The sequence below is a fragment of the Lactuca virosa genome, chromosome 4 (assembly GCF_052849685.1).
Source record: "Lactuca virosa cultivar CGN04683 chromosome 4, Lactuca_virosa_CGN04683_v6, whole genome shotgun sequence".
NCBI classification, from domain to species: Eukaryota; Viridiplantae; Streptophyta; class Magnoliopsida; order Asterales; family Asteraceae; genus Lactuca; species Lactuca virosa.
This window is the reverse complement of record NC_136429.1, coordinates 530,186,485-530,207,164: the sequence shown is the minus strand read 5'-3', so window position 1 is coordinate 530,207,164 and position 20,680 is coordinate 530,186,485. Positions and strand designations below refer to the sequence as shown.

Below are 20,680 nucleotides of genomic sequence, written 5' to 3'. Positions count from 1 at the left end.
TAATATAAAGTATTGTAGCTGTTCTTATATGCTTATTGAACCCAACCCGTTATTATTGAAATGTGTCTTGCTTTATTCACAAATGATGACGATGACAAAACGAAGCCCAAAACGGAAGCACAGATCGGTAGATGGAAAAGGGACAAAAGGAAGGTCAAAATGGTCAAAGGGACTTAAAGTGGAAGATATTAAAAGACATGTGACTAATCTCTAATGGTAAAAAGTTGAGGAGGGACAAAAAGTGGAAAAGTGTTGAAACTTTTGTGGGCAAAACTTTGAAAAAGTTGAGGAGGGACCAAAAGTGGCAACATGTTGAAACTTTTGTGGCAAAACTTAAAACATCAAAAAGGTCACTATTCCTAAGTGAAAAAAAGGGACAAAAGGAATACAAATATGGTCAAAGGAACTTAAATTGGCAAATATTAAAAGACATAGGATCAAAATCTCTAAAGGTAAAAAGTTAAGAAGTGACCAAAAATGGCAAAGTGTTGAAACATTTGTGGACAAAACTTTGAAAAAGTTGAGGAGTGACCAAAAGTGGCAAAATGTTTGAAACTTTTGTGGCAAAATTTAAAACATCAAAAAAGTCGCTATTCCTAAGTGCCATGGGAATTAATATAGTACTAGTAAAGCGTTGCACGGGTGAGATTTTTTTTATTATGTTTGGTGGTCAACATCACTAAATTGCCTACAACCTCAAACCTCAAGAGCCAAGCAATTCTCTTTAATGGAATCCCTTTTGAAAGATTTCAAGCAGTGCTAAAGTAACTCAAAGAAGTTGCAAAAACAAAAGAAAAGTTTTCTCTCAATTTAAGAACGCCAATTTCCTTTTAAAGTAACTACAAATTGTCATATAGATAGAAGAAGGGCTAACCTTTTTTTTCTTCAGAAAATTGAGCATTGATAGCCAACATTATAACTCAGGATTATTGAAGAAAGTGCAACCTCCTTTACAAACCCCCTAATCAGTCAGATATGTAATTAAATGTTAGATTCATGAACATAAACATTTAAATGAGTAAATTAGTCATGAAAAAAACAGAAGGCAATACTTCAAAACTTCCAGTCAACCCATAATCTTTAAATTGGAATCGTTTAATACATACCTCAAACTATATGAATCTTTGAGGGTCGCAATCCCCACCGAATCCTTACATGACCTCGTCAATACCCCATCTGTTATCCCACTTCTCTCTTCTTCGACATGGTACAGTATGCAACACCCACACCCTGGGAAACACTCTTTACAACATAATCATTAATCAACCACATTCTTGACATGATACATAATTGTTCAGTTTTTAATTGATAAAAAAAGAGAATCTAGCCAATAAGGAGAAATGAACGAATACGAAACCAAAATTTGCAAATTTTCAAGTAACCAACACCAGCAAGATTAGGAAAAAAAAATTAATAAAAATATGTACCAGGAGTCATTGTTATTGCAAGACTTATAGAAATAGGCTACAGAGCAGATTCCAAGAAAGCGCCATAAAATCACATCAAATAGCATCTTTTTACCAAGTACATACATACATACATACTACTCATTCAAGAACATGAGACAATCTACTTTAAGTACGTTGTTATGGTTTAACCATTTTAGTCGGTTTCGTTAGTGAAAGTCATGACCATTTTTTTTCAAGTCGGCCATTTCACTTTCCTATAACAACTTAAAGTGATCATAATTGAAACTAATCAATATTATGTTTATTTATATTTTATGTAATGAAAAAAAACAACAATTAATTGGAAAAAAAATTATGAGATCAAAATTTTTATGTAATATAAGTATAGTTATTTAAAATTTTGTGTAATACATAATTTTATCATCGTATGTGAATAATATAAGACACAATTATTAGTTAACGAATCCAATTTCATGGTCACATATTAAAGTGTTGTTTCTTTGGTTAATAAATAATAATATCAAATCTTAATCTTTTATAAAAAATGAACAAGTAGTCTCACCCAAAAGACATCATGATTACCAATAGCCATGCCATTTTGTCCTATCATTCACCAGTGCCATCGTTCCAAATCATGGCGAATATCAAGATCCCCCACTAAAACAACCATTATAACTAACAATCAGAATAAATACAATAATTGGTGTAAATTGCAAGTAAAGTTAGGGAGTACAAAAGACCATGTTTTTTTATATCACTATGAATTCATATCACAACAACATTTAAAATGATTATAACATGTCAACCATAATTGCTTTTAAACCCCATCAAATAGGCAATCAAAGACAACTTACTTTTCTTACTTTAAAAGAAGAAGCTACTTTACAGTTTAGCCCATTTTAAAACATTAGTACAAAATAAGAAGTTAATTCATACTTTTTTTTAGCACGTATATATAATATAATAGAATATAATCACTAACACCCCAGTCTTTGCTCTTACTCTTACAAAGATAAAGAGATACACATACAGAAAAACAGTGACAAAAGTTGTTTAGCACAGGCTTTAATGGCAGGGATACCTTCTCTTATGCTGGCGCTTCATTTCCTTCAGGTAAAAACAATGTTTTCATTTATTAAACATTCAATAAACTAAAGCAGGTGATCGATCAGTGTAATGATAAATTAAACGCATACTTTGTCCAAAGATTCTCCTCTTTGAATGCTTCCATCGTTAAATAGTAATTTCAGAAAATTCCTTCACAAAGTTATCAAATTAAAAAAAGTAGATAGCATTTTGTTTTATAATTGGTACCCCTAGAAGAAATTATAATTATTGATTCGTTTCAAAGGCTATTTATAGTTGTTTAAGCTTAACCCAAACTATCGATTTCTTTCTTTTTCGTGGATGAAACCAAGTCTTTATTTTCTTCAGAATCTTTGCTCTAAAAATTTGATGACTGAAATATAAACTCATTAAAGCCATGTCAACAAAGGGATGTTGACTGATTTGAGGATCATGAAACACACGAAGAATCAGGAGATTTGATTTTCTTTGGTGTTGAACTCATTCCTGGATACAAAAGCATCCATTTTTATACTTTGAAGCCCCTCTGGTGGATGATGAAGGCCTCTGTAACATTACCTCCATAACCATTTTCAGGTAATTTAGTTATGCATGCCTTTAGTGGGACATACCTACATGATACAACATTGTAAAACACTTGAACATAATATTAATGACGATGATAATAATAATAATAAAACAAGGACTCACCAAACATTATCAGGCTCATCTTTTTCTTCACATATTGGAGGTTGTGTGTTTTGATTATGTGTAAAGTAACAGGTGTTGTTGAGAGGCTTGCGCCATGTGGTAATATATCCTTTTGCTATCGGTTCCCAACATATGCGTCCAGTAAGATCCTCCGTTTCTGTATTTTATTTACTACATTATTCAACAATGATGATGACATATACAACCAATATCTCTATATAATATATATATATATATATATATATATATATATATATATATATATATATATATATATATATATATATATATGTAATTGAATTTTGTAAATAGAGATGTCATATTGTCATGTCACCTTTCCATTGTTTTTGAAGCTTATCTTCATATTTATAAACAGGTTGTGCTGCCCACACAAAGTATTAAGTATCCTCCTGCCCTTGACATCATGTTCACCTCCAGAAGCAAAATTCCATCTTAAACAGAAACCAACAAAAGGTAAAGAGACAGTTAATATCAGTAAATACTAAATACTAAGAAAACCTAAACACAATTGAAAGGGGAATATCAGGAACCATCTATACATTTGGTAAAAAGATTGAACCATCTATACATTTGGTAAAAATATTGAACCAAAGGCATGGATACTTAATTTGTGATCTGTAATAATTGAAGATAGAAAACCTTAGAGATTTGATCCAAGTACTGATTTGCGCCATGTATGAACTGTGTTCCACCTCCTGGAAATATGAACTTGTCTTTATTTCTCGATATCCAGTTTTATCCTCCTTTATCTTCAACAAGACGTGTATGAGATGGAGCCTAAGCCGTCGGAGCTTAGTGTTAAGATTTATAGAGTCTTGAACAAATTGACAAGTTCCTAAGAGTTCAAGGGCCATAAATGAAACTTGGAAATTAAAACAATTGAATTGTTTTATGGACGAGTGGAATCAATTGTTTAATATTTATTGTCACTATCTCTAATGTGAACGCAACAATTGAACATTTGAATTGGACGCGAACTTTCGGTGGAATAATCAATGGACGGCTAAAGAAAAATCTACGCATTTTTCAATCTTTGCGGCAATCTTGTGCATATTGCGGCTCACAAATATACCTATATATATGCATGTATGTTTTGCATATTTTGTGTGCAAAAACTTGAGAGAACATCAAGTGTAGAGTGTCAAGCCAATTGTAATCTTGTGAGTTTTAATAAAATTCTCTAGTTGCAGCCCGTGGACGTAGGATTTGCACCGAATCCGAACCACGTAAAATCCTTGTGTTCTTTATTGCTTTATTTTCTCGTTTCGTTTGTGAGTGTGTGATAGTGTTTCCGCTGCGTGTACCCTGTCTCAATTCCTAACAACTGGTATCAGAGCCTGGTTAGCGAGGTTTTGGAGGGTACGATCGTTTTTTTTATCACGCACGAGTGTACCTGATTTGTATCTTGTTTGTCGTAATGGCTTAAGACAAGATTATAATCGAAAGGTTCAATGGTTCTGATTTTAGCTGGTGGAAAATGCAATTAGAAGCATTGCTATGTCAGAAAGACTTGGACATGGTACTCGGAGACAAACCGGAGAAAATGGAAAAAGCTGCTGAAGATGTGTGGAACTCAAAGGACAAGAAAGCCAAGGCGGTTATTACATTGTCGTTGACGAAGAGCGTTGCTTTCAACATCATGAATGAAACCACGGCGCATGGTATGATGGAGGCTCTGTCAAATATGTATGAGAAACCATCGGCGGCTAACAAGGTGTTCTTGATGAAGGAGTTGTTCACTACAAGGATGAATGAGGAAGGCTCAGTTACGGTTCACATTAACAATCTAAATTCAATTCTGTCCAGATTATCATCTGTGGGAATTAAATTTGATAACGAGACTCAAGCATCACTGCTACTAGCTTCTCTACCTGATAGCTGGTCCGGAACAGTTACTGCTGTTACGAGTTCCGTGGGGACCAGTGGTATGACTTTTGAAGGGGTTAGAGATTTGGTTCTTGGCGAAGATATCAGACGCAAGAATCAAGGTGGATCTTCTTCTTCTGATTTATTAAATATCGGAAGAGGTAGAGGGAATAGCAGGAGCAGTGGGAGTAGGGGAAAAAGTTCTTCTAGAACTTTGAAGAATGTGAAATGCTGGAACTGCCAAGAGGTGGGACATGTTAAGAGTCAATGTCCAAAGAAAGAATTAAACATTGCTGGTGCTGAGAGTGTGTCTGAGGATGATGCACTGATACTCAATATGGAAAGTTCTGTGGACTCTTGGGTCATGGATTCAGGGGCTTCGTTTCACGCCATGGACAACGGGGAAACGATGGTGAATCTAAAAAAAGGAGATTTTGGAAAGGTACGGTTAGCAAATGACGAGATGCTTCAGGTAACGGGCATGGGAGATATTGATTTGGTTACTTCATTAGGAACTACATGGAGCCTGAAGAATGTCAGGGTTATTCCGGAGCTGAAGAAAAAATTGATTTATGTTGGTCAGCTGGATAAACAAGGACTGGAAGTAAGGTTTGGTAGTGGTAAATGGAGGGTGGTCAATGGTGATCTGGTGATTGCTCGTGGTATGAAGTGTGGGTCATTGTATATGGTTGAGGTACCTGCTGAGGGAAGTATGACCGTCCCTGTTAAGCAAGACAAAATCTGGTTCGCTAAATCTACGGCTAAGAGAGTTCATTTTGCAAACATGAATTCTGGAGCCAAAGAGATGTTAGCTGAATGAGTTCGAAAGTCTAAACCATTCAGGGGATTCTGTGACAGTGGGAGCACGGGACGTGTTTCGGGTACAGTTACAAAGAGCCGTTGGGTTTTGAAGACTAAGACTGAAATATTCTCTCCTGTTGGAAGTTTGCAAAGATTGTAGAGTGTTAGTGGTCCTCGGTGTATCTCTGGATCCGATGGAGTGTCCAAACCAGTTGAGACAGAGGATGAGTTGGTGGCGGGATTAGCCACGACTGAGTTGGAGCTAGTGGGAGCTTCAACTGGCCCTTCTAGTAATTAATGATGAGGGGCGGCTGCAACTAGATAAATCAGACTAAGTTTTAGCTTGTTCTTTGGAACTGGAAGCCTAAAAGGACTTGGTTGTTTTTTAAGATTACTGGAGTAATTGAGAGTTGAATGGCGGAGAAAAGCTAAAGTTGTTCAAGCCTCCAAGTGGGAGATTGTTAAGATTTATGGAGTCTTGAACAAATTGACAAGTTCCTAAGAGTTCAAGGGCCATAAATGAAACTTGGAAATTAAAACAATTGAATTGTTTTATGGACGAGTGGAATCAATTGTTTAATATTTATTGTCACTATCTCTAATGTGAACGCAACAATTGAACATTTGAATTGGACGCGAACTTTCGGTGGAATAATCAATGGACGGCTAAAGAAAAATCTACGCATTTTTCAATCTTTGCGGCAATCTTGTGCATATTGCGGCTCACAAATATACCTATATATATGCATGTATGTTTTGCATATTTTGTGTGCAAAAACTTGAGAGAACATCAAGTGTAGAGTGTCAAGCCAATTGTAATCTTGTGAGTTTTAATAAAATTCTCTAGTTGCAGCCCGTGGACGTAGGATTTGCACCGAATCCGAACCACGTAAAATCCTTGTGTTCTTTATTGCTTTATTTTCTCGTTTCGTTTGTGAGTGTGTGATAGTGTTTCCGCTGCGTGTACCCTGTCTCAATTCCTAACACTTAGCTATGTTTGGAAGCTGGAAACGATAAGCTGATGTCGGAGCTTAGCTATGTTTGGAAGCGGAGCTGGAGGCTGAAGAAAAACCGCAGTTGAGTCACGATTTTGAGTCTGAAGAATAACCACAGCTGGAAGAGGAAGCAGGAGCTGGAGACGTGACCTGCTTTGCGATTTTGAGTCACTCGTATTAGCTTTATTTACACTACATTACACAGAAAGAAAATATTGGAAGTTTGGCTAATTAAATATGGTTTTAAATTTTATTATTTAAAAATATATAATACAATAAAATACAATTACATATAAAATAAATTTATATATATATATATATATATATATATATATATATATATATATATAAATCTTACGGTCGGTCCGGTTTTTATACGGTTTGAAATCTCAAAAACTATAAGCCAAACCGTTTATTACGGTTTGGAAAGTTCGAAACCGCAAGTCAAACCGTAAGTAAAAATACAAACCATAAAATCAAACCAATGACCGGTTTGGCCGGTTTCAAACCGAACCGCGATCACCTCTAGTTTCAAGCTTACCCGAGGAGAAGGTTTTGCAAATGAAAGGCAATGATCGATTTTGGTGGGATAAATTTTCGGTGAGGTGGATTTTAGTTAAATATTTTTTTTATAAAAAACCCACATCATTAAGGAAATACATGTTAAAGTCCTGTTTTAGAAAAACTTGTTTTACTTTTGGGAAATGCTTGATAGCTTTCATATATGGTAACCTAAATAAACAATTTTGAGCAACAATGGAATAAAGTTTGACGTTCAATTTTAAGATTTACTTTTTCAACTTCTTCTAAGTTCTCATGGATTAGATAGAGCAATTGATAGTGCATGTCTGCAAAGATTTTCCGTCTGTGATCTTTGGATGGACCATACTCTATAGCTCATTATATTAATTAAGAACGGGAATTTTGAAAATTCGACACCCTGAAAACAAAAAACTAAAAAATGAAAACATACTAATCAGTTATAGGTTAAACATTCCAAATACCACAAAGTGATTTTACAAATCAAACCTCATGCAGACGATATCAACAACTAAAAACTTTCTTAAAAGTAATACATGATTCCCACGTATCAAATGGACATTCTGAGGATACTTAATCTGAATAAACAAATAAATAGATAAATAATCATATTTTGGTTGTAACATATTGTAAGCATATATATAATATACCTTTAAGGCAAGAAGCAATGTGATAGTCTCCAAGCTATGTTGACATAATCGCCAACGAATATTTAGTCAATATATCTGAAATGGAATGCTCAATGGTCAATACTCAATAGATTCTAAAAAAATTTGGAAAAATGGCAATCAAAAGCAAAGCATATGTACGTTGTCTCTAGAAGTAGAAGGAAATACGTATTCATCAAAGAGGCGCATGAGATCACCAAACTGTCCATGTAAATCACCAAACACTTTCATTGGAGCTTTCAACTGACATATTAATCGACATCATAAAATTCACAAAGCATTCAAACTACACACATTTATAATCGTTTCCTTTTTCACAATGCCAACTACAAAACCGCTAAAGATGGTATTCACCTTCTGCATAAAATTTTGGCATTTTTGCAGTCTGAAAGAAAAAAAAAAGTCAACAACAAAAGTCAAACCTTAGGAAAAGTAGGTTTCTTTTATTGTACTACCTCCCCACCAAAAGAGCACAGTCAAATTGTTGGCAGCCATCAACAATTCCTTTTATATCCAACAAGATCAACATGAAGGCGACTTGTTGCATAGTAATCGAGAAAGAATAAAGGCTTTGCTCTAGACGTGATGATGTCATTTACACTCATTCCCACCTAAATGTAAAAAAAACTAGTGATAACAAAAAATACTACGATAATAATAATAATGTTGGAGAGTTAGTGAATTTTATTATTACCAAATCAATTCCAATGGAATCATGGATTCCAGTCTCCAATGCCAACTTAAGTTTGGTTCCTACACCATCTGTACACGATATGAATCCCCTAAAAACAGAAATTAATTAAAATGAGAAAAGTGTACGTAAGAAATAGATTTTAATTTTTAATACTAATAAAAAGAAATAGTAAGTGGAAAAAGGCGACCAAAGAATGTTGTTAACATTTTAATTACATAATACATAATATAGCACACTACACCATCTCATTGTGCGACTATAAGGAAGTTCTGCACGCAACCCAGACAGTTTTATATTAGAATCTTCAGTTTTTGACATGAAAAGGAAGTTCTGCACGCAACCCAGACAGTTTTAAAAAACAGAGTCAATAACATTATATTATATATAGTTTGTCAAATATGAAAAAAAAACACATACACATACAATTTAGATTTTATAACCTCAACTTTTTGAAGGAGAAGCCTTTGGCCGATCCAAAGTTATGTGGTTTACATTTGTGCATCATGAATAAGCAAATAAAAAAAACATCTTCACAGAAATGTCAGTCTCTATGTGACGATCACCATCTGCGAAGAGAAGTTGTTGGATAATACTTTTCTGGCTGGTTCTGTATCTGCACTACTTTTATATTTCTTCCTTCTATCCTCCCTCTGTTCCTTAAATGTGTTTGTATGAGTAGCACAATCATTGATCCAACAAAATATAATTAAATTGATGACATCATTAGGAACAAAACAATAAAATAATGGTCTACTGATGGTTACTCCTCTTTCACAGGAACAATTTTCTGTTTTGCTGGCATAACGTGCAAAAGCCTTCATTGAAAGATAGAATTGTCATGATCTTCTAGTGCCCTTTATAGATCAATAATAAGATCACAACAAAGAAAACTCAAAAGTAAAGAAAGCATGATAAACAAAATATAAACCTAGGTACAGATTCTTGTAGCTTATAGAGAATATAAGCATTCCCCTTTGATCGTTTTGTGTCTTTATCAACCACCAAAGGGATTCAGATACTGTGAAACTTGTTGAAGTGGTCTCTCAGATCATCTTCTCTATTTTTTTCATAACAAATCATTAACATAGTTCGATACATAATCTCATAATCTTTAAATATAAGAATTTGAATAAGATAAAACACATACATAGCACTGTATAGAAGATTATGAACAAAAAGACGACCAGTTTGACCCTTACAATTTAGGTAAACACGAACCCAACTTGGAGAACATATGAAAACCAAACCAAACAAAGAGAAAAGGATGCACCTTTGCATATAATTTACTCTTTCAATCTGCAGAGGGATATCATAAAAGATCTTCAGAATTGCATACAAAAAACAAAACGGAAAAATACGTCTAAGTGTTTATTGAACACGACTCTTTATATGGGAAACAACAATACTTTTATTAAGGCACTTAATAAGAACTTACACTTTGAGAGACTACTACACACTTTGCTTTCTTTGAGGCTTTTCTTGGATGGTTTGGAGCAAATGAGCTCCACACCTATTTATAGGCCTCTTAGGAAGCTTCTAGATACTACAATACACTTACTACTTACTAGATAAGTCTAGAACTATCTAACATACTCTATAAGCTTTCATATGTTTCTAGAATGTTCTATCATGGTCTGGAGACGTCTAGGTTGCTCCAGTGTCTTCTAGAATGATCCATAACCTTCCAGGTTCTTCCATATCGTTCTAGAGTATACTAGACTCTTCCGGTATATTTCGGAGTCTTCCATAGTCTTCCATAATGTTCTAGAATCTTCTAGAGCATTCTAGAACAGGCTAAAGTCTTCTAGATAATATTTGTTCTATTGGGCTAGTGATGATATTTAACACTCCCCCTGAGCACTAACCCCCATTCTTCGCGATACCACCGAGAAGATCGTGCAAATCAAGGAACGGTCGAGAACGGCTCGTGACCGTTAAAGAAATATGTCGACTTTCGATGGAAGCCACTTGAATTTCAAGTTGGTGATAGATTCATGCTAAGAGTCTCTCCTAGGAAAGGAGTTATAAGATTCAGAAAAAAGGGAAAACTTAACCCGAAATGCATAGGACCTTTTGAGATCATTGCAAAGATAGGCCCGATAGCCTACCGACTCGCATTGCCCCAAGAGCTTTGCAACATGCATGACGTCTTCCCTGTGTCGAATCTTAAGAAAAGTCTCTTTGAGAACACACCAGTTATACCTCTCGACGAAATCTAGATAAACAACAAACTTAACTTCGTTTGGGAACCGATCGAGATCATGGATCGTGAGGTCAAGAGACTCACACAGAGCATCATCCCTATAGTCAAAGTACAATGGAACTCTAAGCAAGGACCGGAGTAAACATGGGAACGTGAAGATCAAATGAAGAGCAAGTACCCTCACTTGTTCAAAAACACCCCAACTACAAGTTAAATTTCGAGACGAAATTCCTTTAACGGGGGAAGGATGTGACAACCCGTAAAATACGTCATCAACCACCGTCAGAAGTTAACGACAATATAAAAGGACAATCTTGTAAATAATCGATATATATATATATATATATATATAATCGGTTTTTTGTCCTTATATATGTCAAATAATTAGGCTCACAAATAAGTGCACGAAACGATACGTCACTTAGAGAGCAGGTTAACACTTTTAAGATATACATATTACCGCGATCTAAAAAATATAAGTTTCATAAAAACCTGACTTAGCATTAGGACATATGGCATTGGTAGTAAATGAATATCTACCGTTCGTAAGGAGTTACAACGACGAAAACTACGAGGAGAACGGTTGACGTTTGGAGAAAGTTACCAACATGAAAATCATAGTACTACTTAAAGTACAATTTTTGAGATAAATAACGCTTAAAATAAAATCTGTATGAGAAAGTTATGATTTTTATAAAATCACAACGGTAATAAAAACTAGTTGAAAAAACGAAAGTTAAAATTAGCTAAAACGACCAAAAGGAAAGTTGTAGGGCATGACGAGACCTACACGGATATATAAGAGTCGTTGAAAACGGAGCTCGTATGCGATAGTTTTGGAATTTCAAAGTTGGATTTTTACCCTCGCATATACTGACATGCAGTACGGCCCACGCATCTGACGGATGGATCCATCCAGATATGGGATGACGTGGCATGAGGAGAGGGCGACACGTGGCAGGATCTATGACACGCATACAATTTCCCAACACGCATTGCACGACGTGCACCTCCAGACTAGCTATAAATAGCAAGCTCCAGACAATTGCAGCTTAAACCTCCCACGCATCTCTCTCTCAACCTCGAAGTTCGTGCCCTCCACCCGTACGTCTCTCGAAGTTCCGGATCCCGCTAGTCCACCCTACATCAACAGTTTCAACTCTCAATGTGAGTTCACAGCCCCATTTTCAAACCCTCTATGGGGGAATACATGTTAAATGCAACTAGCTTTTATAATTATATTGATATATTAATATTAGTTAGATAATTATACTATTAACATTAGGATGATATTATGCTTGGTAGATGCTGCCCAACTATTTTTCATAATATTATGCTTAGTTGTTACGTTGACTTACAACATGAATAGAAACATACACAATCGTTATGTTGGCCAATTCCCTAGGAAAATCATTTTAGTTTATAATAAATTACCAGCATCTATATCATTATCATTATCATTATCATCATTATCATTATCATTATCATCATATCATATCATATTATATCATCATACATACTTATAAAGCTAATATTTTTTCTTGAATCTCATGCATTTGAAACCCCCTTTTTTAACTTCCTCAAACCACATTCATTTGAAACCCCATTTTTTAACTAATGCAACTCAAAAGTTTGCTTAATTATGATTTAACACTCAAAAGTTTTATAACTTATATTATGTTTAATTAGCATTTAGTGAAAAGTTTACTATAAAAAGGCCAACCTTTTGTGTCTTTTGTGTTATATAAAATCTTACATGTAAGAAAGATTTTAAGATATTGTGATTCAAAAGTTTTCATATAGTTGAAGCATTCACGATCCAAATATGATGATTTGAAGAAATGGGTTATGTCGCATCGATTGTAATTGTAATATGATTTTTTTCTTTCAACCAAAACAAATGAAGCTTTTCTATTCTTTCTTTATATTCAGTTTCTCATTTAATCTTTATATGTGATTTGTGTGTATTACTCAATCTTGAATGTGACTCTCCAAACATCAATGTTTTGATTGGAATATCTTTCTGATTCTTCTTTTTCAAGAAAAATATTTTGATTGCAGGTTAGTGAAGAATTGTCATCAAGTTTCTATGGTTGAATGGTGTTAAATGAAGAAAGAAGATTCATAAAATGGATATAGGTTTTTTTGTTTGAGCAAAGTTGACGAATGTTAGTTTTTTCTTTTGAGTTAAATATATGTTTATGTAACATCTTTATTTATGTATTCAACCACCCAATGCTCTTATTTATTTGATTGTAGTTTTTCTATTTTGATTATGTTTATTTTTTATTATTTTTTTGTTGGGTTATCCTACATGTTGAGAGAAAAACTTGGAGACATACTTGAACAAAAGTTAGAACAAGTATATTGCGGAATAGTTAATCTCAAAGGATCTAAAAGCTCAACAATAATATAGTTAGATGGTTAGAGAGTTAGTTGCGGAAAAGTAAAGAAATAGAAATGACAGCAATTGTTATATCAAGAATACACTTAAGCTGATTCATAACAAGGAATGCATTCACTCCAAGTTAATAAGGAAGATCAAGCTTAGTGATTAAGTCAAATATGACTTGCTCCGAAGAGAGATTATGATCAGCAGAATTATGATAAGATTTAAGTAAGAAGCGATGAGTGAAGAAAGATAGAGAGATAACTTCAGAATGTATATTCAGATAGAATGCATAAGTTATCGGTATAGAATACAAGAGAATAAGTCTCTATTTATAGAGACTTAGAACTACACTAGATTACATCTCTATAAATAGCCGTGCAAGGCATACTGGACAATAGAGTGTATTACAAAAAAGACAAGTAAAGTAATATAGCTAAGTTGACTGTGGTAGCTGACTCCGGTTGTTGATGCTGATAAAGAGACTGACTGCGGGTGCTGAAGTGGCTGCGGTAGCAAAGTTCAAGAGGGTCACTTTTATGATTCAACAATTTCCCCCTAAGTGACCTCTTTAACTTCGGTTCAGCTATCAAGCTTGAGGAACTTGATCAGAATCCACCAAAATTTCCTGACGTTTTCTAGCCATGTGATTCTTCTTGTGATCTCAAACTTGACTTCTGCAGTAGTATGCTTCGATCTTTCAACTGCGGTCCGGCAGATGTCAAGTTGTTTTCTGGTGAGGCGATGCATGGCAGTCATAGGAATGAAATATTTGACATTGTCAGTCTTCCTTTTGAATATGACTCCAAGTTCAGGAAAGTTTGTTGCGCCTAGAGATCTTTCTTGAAAGCCTTCAGTAGGCATTGGCACAGGTTCAAGAGGTGGGAGATCAAACTTCTTGAGGATGGTGGGGTAGATATCCGCATCTATTTTGGCGAAATCGCAGACAGTTTCCTTGAGAAAGGTGTTGGCCCTTTCCAGCGTAATTTTCATCTTGGGGTGCTTCTCAGACTTATTTTGAAATACCTTGGCAATGAGGAAGATTTCTTCCGGATTCATGCAAGGGAAGTCTGCTTGGCTGCGGATGTAGTCATGTTCCCTTCTTGTGAGGGTGTACTGGATGTATTCAGCCTTCATAAATTTCCGGACTTTATAGTTCTTGACTGCGGATGGTCTGTCGTTAGACCATATGTTTTCGATGGAAGAGGCATGCTTAGCATAAAAACAATTTAGTCTCTCAAACTCCATCGGCAGTCGTTTGTGATCTGGAAGGCTCCGGTCAAACTGCTCAAATACAGTGAAGTACTTGGCATTTGGAGAAATTGGTACATCCCAGTACCCGTATGATGGGGGTTCAACGTATGTGAGGTGGGGTCGGTAGTCTTCATCCAGCAGCCTGCGGTGAGGATTAATCCAAGAATTGATCAAGGACTCATCCATCATGGTGTCAAACCCGCATTCTCTCCAAATTAACTCTTCCAGCTTGGCTGCTTTCCAATCATGCTTTCTTTGGGCGGTGGCAGGGGAGTCTGTGGTGCTTAGAGAAGACATATTTTCAGCCAAGTTCTTGAAGTGCGGAGGAGTCTCTGGCATTTTGGGAGTATCCTTTGGAGGTGAAGTGTGAGGAGATGGAGTATGTTGAGATGGTTGCGGTGAAGGCTGCGGTGTGGGAATTTTTTCAGTGATGATGGGGGGACTCTGATGAATAGATGGATCAGAGTGATGGACTTCTTCTTCTTCTTCACTTCCCCCTCTTGAGGGATGCAACGGAGGAGCTTCCTCAAGCCATTGCTTAAGTCCATCAATCTTGGCAAAAACTTCTTGGAATTGAGCTTTTAGTGTTTCTGCCAATTGTTGATTGTTTGTAGTGGAGGATCTGAAGAGTAGTTTGTGGATTTCCTTAGTGAGTTGGAGGATCTCTGGACCGTGAAAGTTGGAGGACAGGGATTTCTGCAGTCTGCTGATGGTGGCGTGAAGAACAGAGATAGTGGACTCATAAGCAGTATGAGTCTCATCTATCAATTTCTGAGACTGAGAGGCTTGATCCGCGATGGCCGCTTGGAGATCCGTTTTGATTGCGGTCACCTCAGAGATGAGGCGTTCCGCTGCAGCCATGAATTCCTTATGGTCAGCCTTGCGGTTGTTGTCAAGGGACCGGATCCCCATCTCTACTTTGAGAGAGATTCGTTCAGCAGCCATGCGTTCCCTTGTTTCCAGACGTTCTATTCTTTCAATCAGTGACTGTGGTCCTGGGGTGTCTTCAGGTTGCGGTTGAGTAGGCTTGACCGCAGCCAAGATCTGATCGACTTTGGCTTGAAGGCTTAGGAACTCTTTTCTGGAGACAACATTCTTCTTCTTTTTCTTCTTCTCTTTAGGCTTGGAAGTCGAATGATGAGAACCGTTGGACTCCTCTTCTTCTTCAAACATCATAAGGTCATCTTCTGAAGGGTTTGGCTTGTTGACCTCTTGGATATCGTCATCATCAAGACCGAAGGTTGGAGCAGAGCTGATTTCAACTGCGAATCCTTCCTCTTGTGATGGATTGACTGTAGGAGTGGGAATTGGATTGGGAGTTGGAGTAGGAGGGACTTTGGAGGTGCCTGCGGCTGCACCTGAAGCTTGAGCTTTTAACATTGTCTCAGCCATCTCATCCATCCAGTTCTGAACTTTTTGAATGGTGGCTACGGTATTGGCATTACTGATGGCATTTGCCCAATACCTAACCACGAGCTGGATTTCCTGCTCCTTTTGCTGCTGCTGCTTGATCTGTTGTTCCTTGCGGGCTTGGAATGCCCTTCTGAATGCATCATACTTCTTTTTCTCTGACTCGGTAACAGGTGTGTACCGTAACCATGAGTCATTTGAATCGTCTCCGTCAAATCCTGAAAAGCGCACCGAAGTGTCCTTCGGGTCCACGGATCCTTGCACATTTGTGCTCACCGTGCCTAAACCACCTGTAAAGGATGTAAGCAGATTAGGATTTCCTGAGCTTCCTCGGTCTCCTTGACCCGTGGTCAAGTGTGGCCTCGGCTCAGTTCTGGCATGGGAGGAAGAAGTGCCCTGCAGGTGGGAAGGTGTTTGTATTGTATGGGTGACGTTCAAAAGGATTGAGCTCAACTCCTCGGGTGAAAAGAAATGCAGTCGGGAAGCCCTGGAGACCTTAGGGCGTGCACCAGTATCATCCCCTTGGGAGTGAACTGGGGGGGAGTCTCCATGATGTTGTGAATCAGACTCAGTTTCTGAGTCTGACTGGAAAATGATGGTGGTGTTGAATGGGTCTGCGGCCACCCCAAGGACTACTGGAGCCTTTTGAGAGGCTTCAGTATAGGTCCGGTCACGCATTTGGTCAGTGGTGGTGGTTTTCCGTTTCTTAAGGATGGCAATCGGTTGCGCATCCTCAGAGTCACTATCAGATGGAGGTGTGACTGGTTTGGTTTTTCTTTTCTTGGAGGGTGCGGTTGGTTTTGGAGCGTTTTTCTTTGGGGTTCTCTGCTTCTTGGTTGCCAACTGCTTTCTTCTTTGAGAAAGATTGGATAGTGTAGTGGAAGAGGGGACTGCGGTACCCTCAGGGATAATAGCTGCGGATGGAAGAGGCGGGGTAGAAGGGTATGGGGCAATACCCTCCGTAGCCTCAATGTGGTCTGAGACATCAGCAGTCCCAAGACCAAGAGAAGAAAGAATATGAGTAGGGAGTCTGCGTATCGGTCCAAATACAGTTTGATCAAAAGAAGGGTTGTACCTTTTAAGATCCTTAGTGATGAAGAAGTTGATGTCACTACCTATGTCTATTCCAGCGTCCGCATGTAGGTCTGATATGCATGTAGGTCTGATATGCAGAGAGACCAGAATCTTGCAAATGTGAGCTCGGTTGGGTTCTCCTTCGGGTTCTCCTTGGGAATGTATTGAAGGAAATCGTCCCATAGGATCTGCCCGTAGTTGACGTCGTGTCCGGTGAAAATGCTCCATACTAATTCCAAAAGCTTTAGTCCCATGTTGCCAATGCCTCCGGTTCTGCCGGATAGACAGCGGATGACAAAGTGACACACGAATTGCCATACCGCATGCAGTTGGTTCTTCTTGAACTCACCAATCCCTCGAATTGGTTTTTGATACCCCATCTGGTAGAGGGCAGATGTGACGTCAGCCATTGATGGTGAGAAGATTTTGATGGAGGGATGAACCAGAAGGTTAATGGATGAGAGGAACTTTTCTTTGGACAAGATGACCAAAGAATCGTTAATGAGGTTGAGGTGAACTTCTTGGGGGTTTTCCAGTGGGCGATAAGCAGAAAAAGCACATTTGAAGAGAGTAGAAACTGGAACAACGTTTGTAAATGCATCGAATGGGCCAAACAGAGGGTGGTTCTTGAGAAACTTGATCATAAGCTTGATGGGAGCATTATATGAAGGATGATCTTCAAATATTGCTCGAAAATTGCTTGATGCGATTGTTGGAGAGTCGGAACCGGTGGGATTCGCTGAGCCTGAAGCCTTAGATTGCTTCTTTGATGCACCTGATTTCACCATTGTAGGAGCTTGAAGGTTTTAAGAAGAAGTAGAAAACAGAGTGCTTGAAGGTTTTTGAGAGAGAATGATCGATATTCAGAAAGCGTAAAGTGAATTTGGGGAAGAAGATAGGTTTATAAAGGAGGGGGTGAAAAGTTTTTAACCCTAGGTAAATGGTAAAGATAGGGTAAAACGTCGTTTGATATTTGGGGGGAAACTCTGAATTGGGATTAAATCTCAGCCACACAAAAAAACGGTTTGAAAAAGATTTGGGAGATTTACTAAAAGAGGGCTGCATTTAATGAAAAGTCAGACATCTATCAATGTGTCAGGTGGACGTGGGGTGAGGGGAAAGGAAGTTGTAACGGATGGGACGTGCTGGGGAAGGGAAAAGACAGATTAAGGATGAGTTTATGGAAACACGTTCTTTTTGTCATTATCCCTAAAATAGGTCTGACACAGGTTTATTCAGAAGGGGAATGAGACAGTTTCTAAAGAGAATGTTTTTTGTCTTTAATGTTTTATTTAATGAAGGATCATTAAATAGCACACAAAAGATTTAGGAGTTGATGAAACAGTTGAGAAATGAGTAACGTGATCGCGGATGGAAGCTGCATTGCGGTTGGAAACGTCATCGCGGATGGAAATTTCATTGCGGTTGGAAAGTCATTGCGGATGGAAATTTCATTGCGGTTGAAAAGTCATCGCGGATTGACAAGGAAAAGACTGCAGTGAGGAACTGAGGAGAAACACTTGTACAAAGATTAGTAATAACAGACAATAAAGACCCATGAGAGATAAGTATAATATATGGTTGCGGTACCTAGACTGCGGTACCATAACCATCTATCATAGATAACTCTTAATTAGAACCGCAACAGAGACCAAGGATGGTCTGCGGTAGCTAACAACTCAATAAGAATTACGGGTCTGGATTCATCATTCCTAACATTTGCAGGAAGGTGTTAAGCTTTGTGGAATTGAGCGCTTTTGTGAACACATCAGCAATCTCTTCATGAGAAGGGACAAAGATGAGTTCAATGTTACCTTTTAAGATGTGGTCTTTGATGAAGTGATACCGTAGTTCAATATGTTTAGTCTTGGAGTGCTGAATTGGATTGTGAGAGATAGCAATAGCACTTTCTGAGTCACAATAGATCGGTATCCGCAGCATTCTATACCCATAGTCCATTAGTTGAGTTTTCATCCAAAGGACTTGAGAGCAACAACTGGCTGCGGCCACATACTCAGCTTCTGCAGTAGAAAGAGAAACACAGCTTTGTTTTCTTGAAGACCAGCTGACAAGTCTTCCACCCAAAAATTGACATCCTCCTGAAGTACTTTTGCGGTCTAATCTGCATCCGGCATGATCCGCATCTGTGAAAGCTTGCAGGCTGAAGTCATTGCCTGCAGGGTACCATAGACCAAGTGATTTGCTTCCTTTCAGGTACGGTAGTATCTGTTTGGCTGCGGTCATATGTGACACTTTTGGGTCCGCCTGATATCTTGCACATACACCAGTTGCAAAAACAATGACTGGCCTGCTTGCGGTGAGGTACATCAAAGAACCAATGATACCTCGATAAGTCTTGTGATCCACAGATTTGCCTGCGGGATCAGCAGAGATCTTATAACCGAAGGCCATGGGGACCTTAGCAAAAGAACAGTTGTCCATGGAATATTTCTTTAAAAGTTTAGTGGTGTATTTCTCTTGATGAATGAATATCCCTTGCGGAATTTGTTTCACTTGAAGTCCTAGAAAGAAATTGATCTCTCTATTCATGCTCATTTTGAACTTGTTGGTCATGAGCTTAGCAAATTCATCCACCATGCCTTGATCAGTCGAACCGAAGATGATATCATCCACATATATTTGTACAAGCATAAGGTGGTCACCATTAGCTTTTCTAAATAACATGGGGTCAATCACTCCTCTCTTGTACCCGGATGAGACGAGAAATTCAGAAAGAGTCTCATACCATGCTCTTGGGGCTTGCTTCAGACCGTAGACTGCTTTTTCAAGCTCGTAGCAGTGGTCTGGGAATTCAACGTTTTCAAACCCTGGAGGTTGTTGAAGATAGACCTCTTCTTTTAGTTCCCCATTGAGAAAGTCACTCTTAACGTCCATTTGGTGTACCTTGACGTTCTTGTGGGCTGCGTATGCAAGGAAGATCCGGATAGCTTCCATGCGTGCTACCGGAGCATACGTTTCATCGTAGTCAATGCCTTCAAGTTGACTATACCCCTTTGCAACTAGCCTTACCTTGTTTCTGACTACCGCACCAGATTCATCCAGCTTGTTTTTGAATACCCATCTAGTGCCAACAGTGGAGTGACCACGTGGCTTTGGAACGAGCTGCCAAACTTTGTTCCTTTGAAATTCTTCTAGCTCTTCTTGCATTGCAGCTATCCAGTCAGGTTCAAGCAATGCTTCTTTGATCGTTCTAGGCTCTACCGAGGACATGAATGCTGCATAGTGACAGTGATCAGATAGGTCCTTGGAAGATCGAGTATGGATGCCTGCGGATGGGTTCCCAATGATTTGACCTGGTGGGTGGTCTTTCGTCCATACATGAAGACGGGGTTGCAGATGATCAGCAGCTGCAGTAGAGGGAATATCTTGAATATCAGAAGAAGCTGCGATGGAGGATGGCAGTTCCCCCTGGATTTAAGAACATCCTGGTGAGTCATCTTGGTTTGTTGGAACGAGAGTGGAGTTTTCTTGAATGGTTGGGAGAGGTTCCCCCTGGATTGCTGATGGGAGTTCCTCTGGAACCTGAGAAGGTTCCCCCTGGACTGCGGATGGGAGAGTG

At 38.0% G+C, this 20,680-nt stretch overlaps 3 long non-coding RNA genes across 3 annotated transcripts; 1 reads left to right on the top strand and 2 right to left on the bottom strand.

The window, feature by feature from the left end:
- The first annotated feature begins 2,972 nt into the window (after positions 1-2,972).
- Positions 2,973-3,872, top strand: LOC145103752 (uncharacterized). The gene is made up of 3 exons (XR_013706833.1): positions 2,973-3,071; positions 3,258-3,326; positions 3,562-3,872. It is a non-coding gene; the product is annotated as an uncharacterized LOC145103752 (long non-coding RNA).
- On the bottom strand, positions 3,027-3,625 carry LOC145103753 (uncharacterized). Its single transcript, XR_013706835.1, has 3 exons — positions 3,520-3,625; positions 3,186-3,342; positions 3,027-3,106 (listed from the first exon to the last, which is right to left on the bottom strand). It is a non-coding gene; the product is annotated as an uncharacterized LOC145103753 (long non-coding RNA).
- A 4,078-nt stretch (positions 3,873-7,950) lies between the features above and the next one.
- On the bottom strand, positions 7,951-10,247 carry LOC145103751 (uncharacterized). The gene is made up of 10 exons (XR_013706832.1): positions 10,206-10,247; positions 9,918-10,066; positions 9,699-9,827; positions 9,211-9,624; positions 8,986-9,100; positions 8,771-8,858; positions 8,499-8,687; positions 8,218-8,277; positions 8,059-8,133; positions 7,951-7,986 (listed from the first exon to the last, which is right to left on the bottom strand). It is a non-coding gene; the product is annotated as an uncharacterized LOC145103751 (long non-coding RNA).
- Between the last annotated feature and the right edge of the window lie 10,433 nt (positions 10,248-20,680).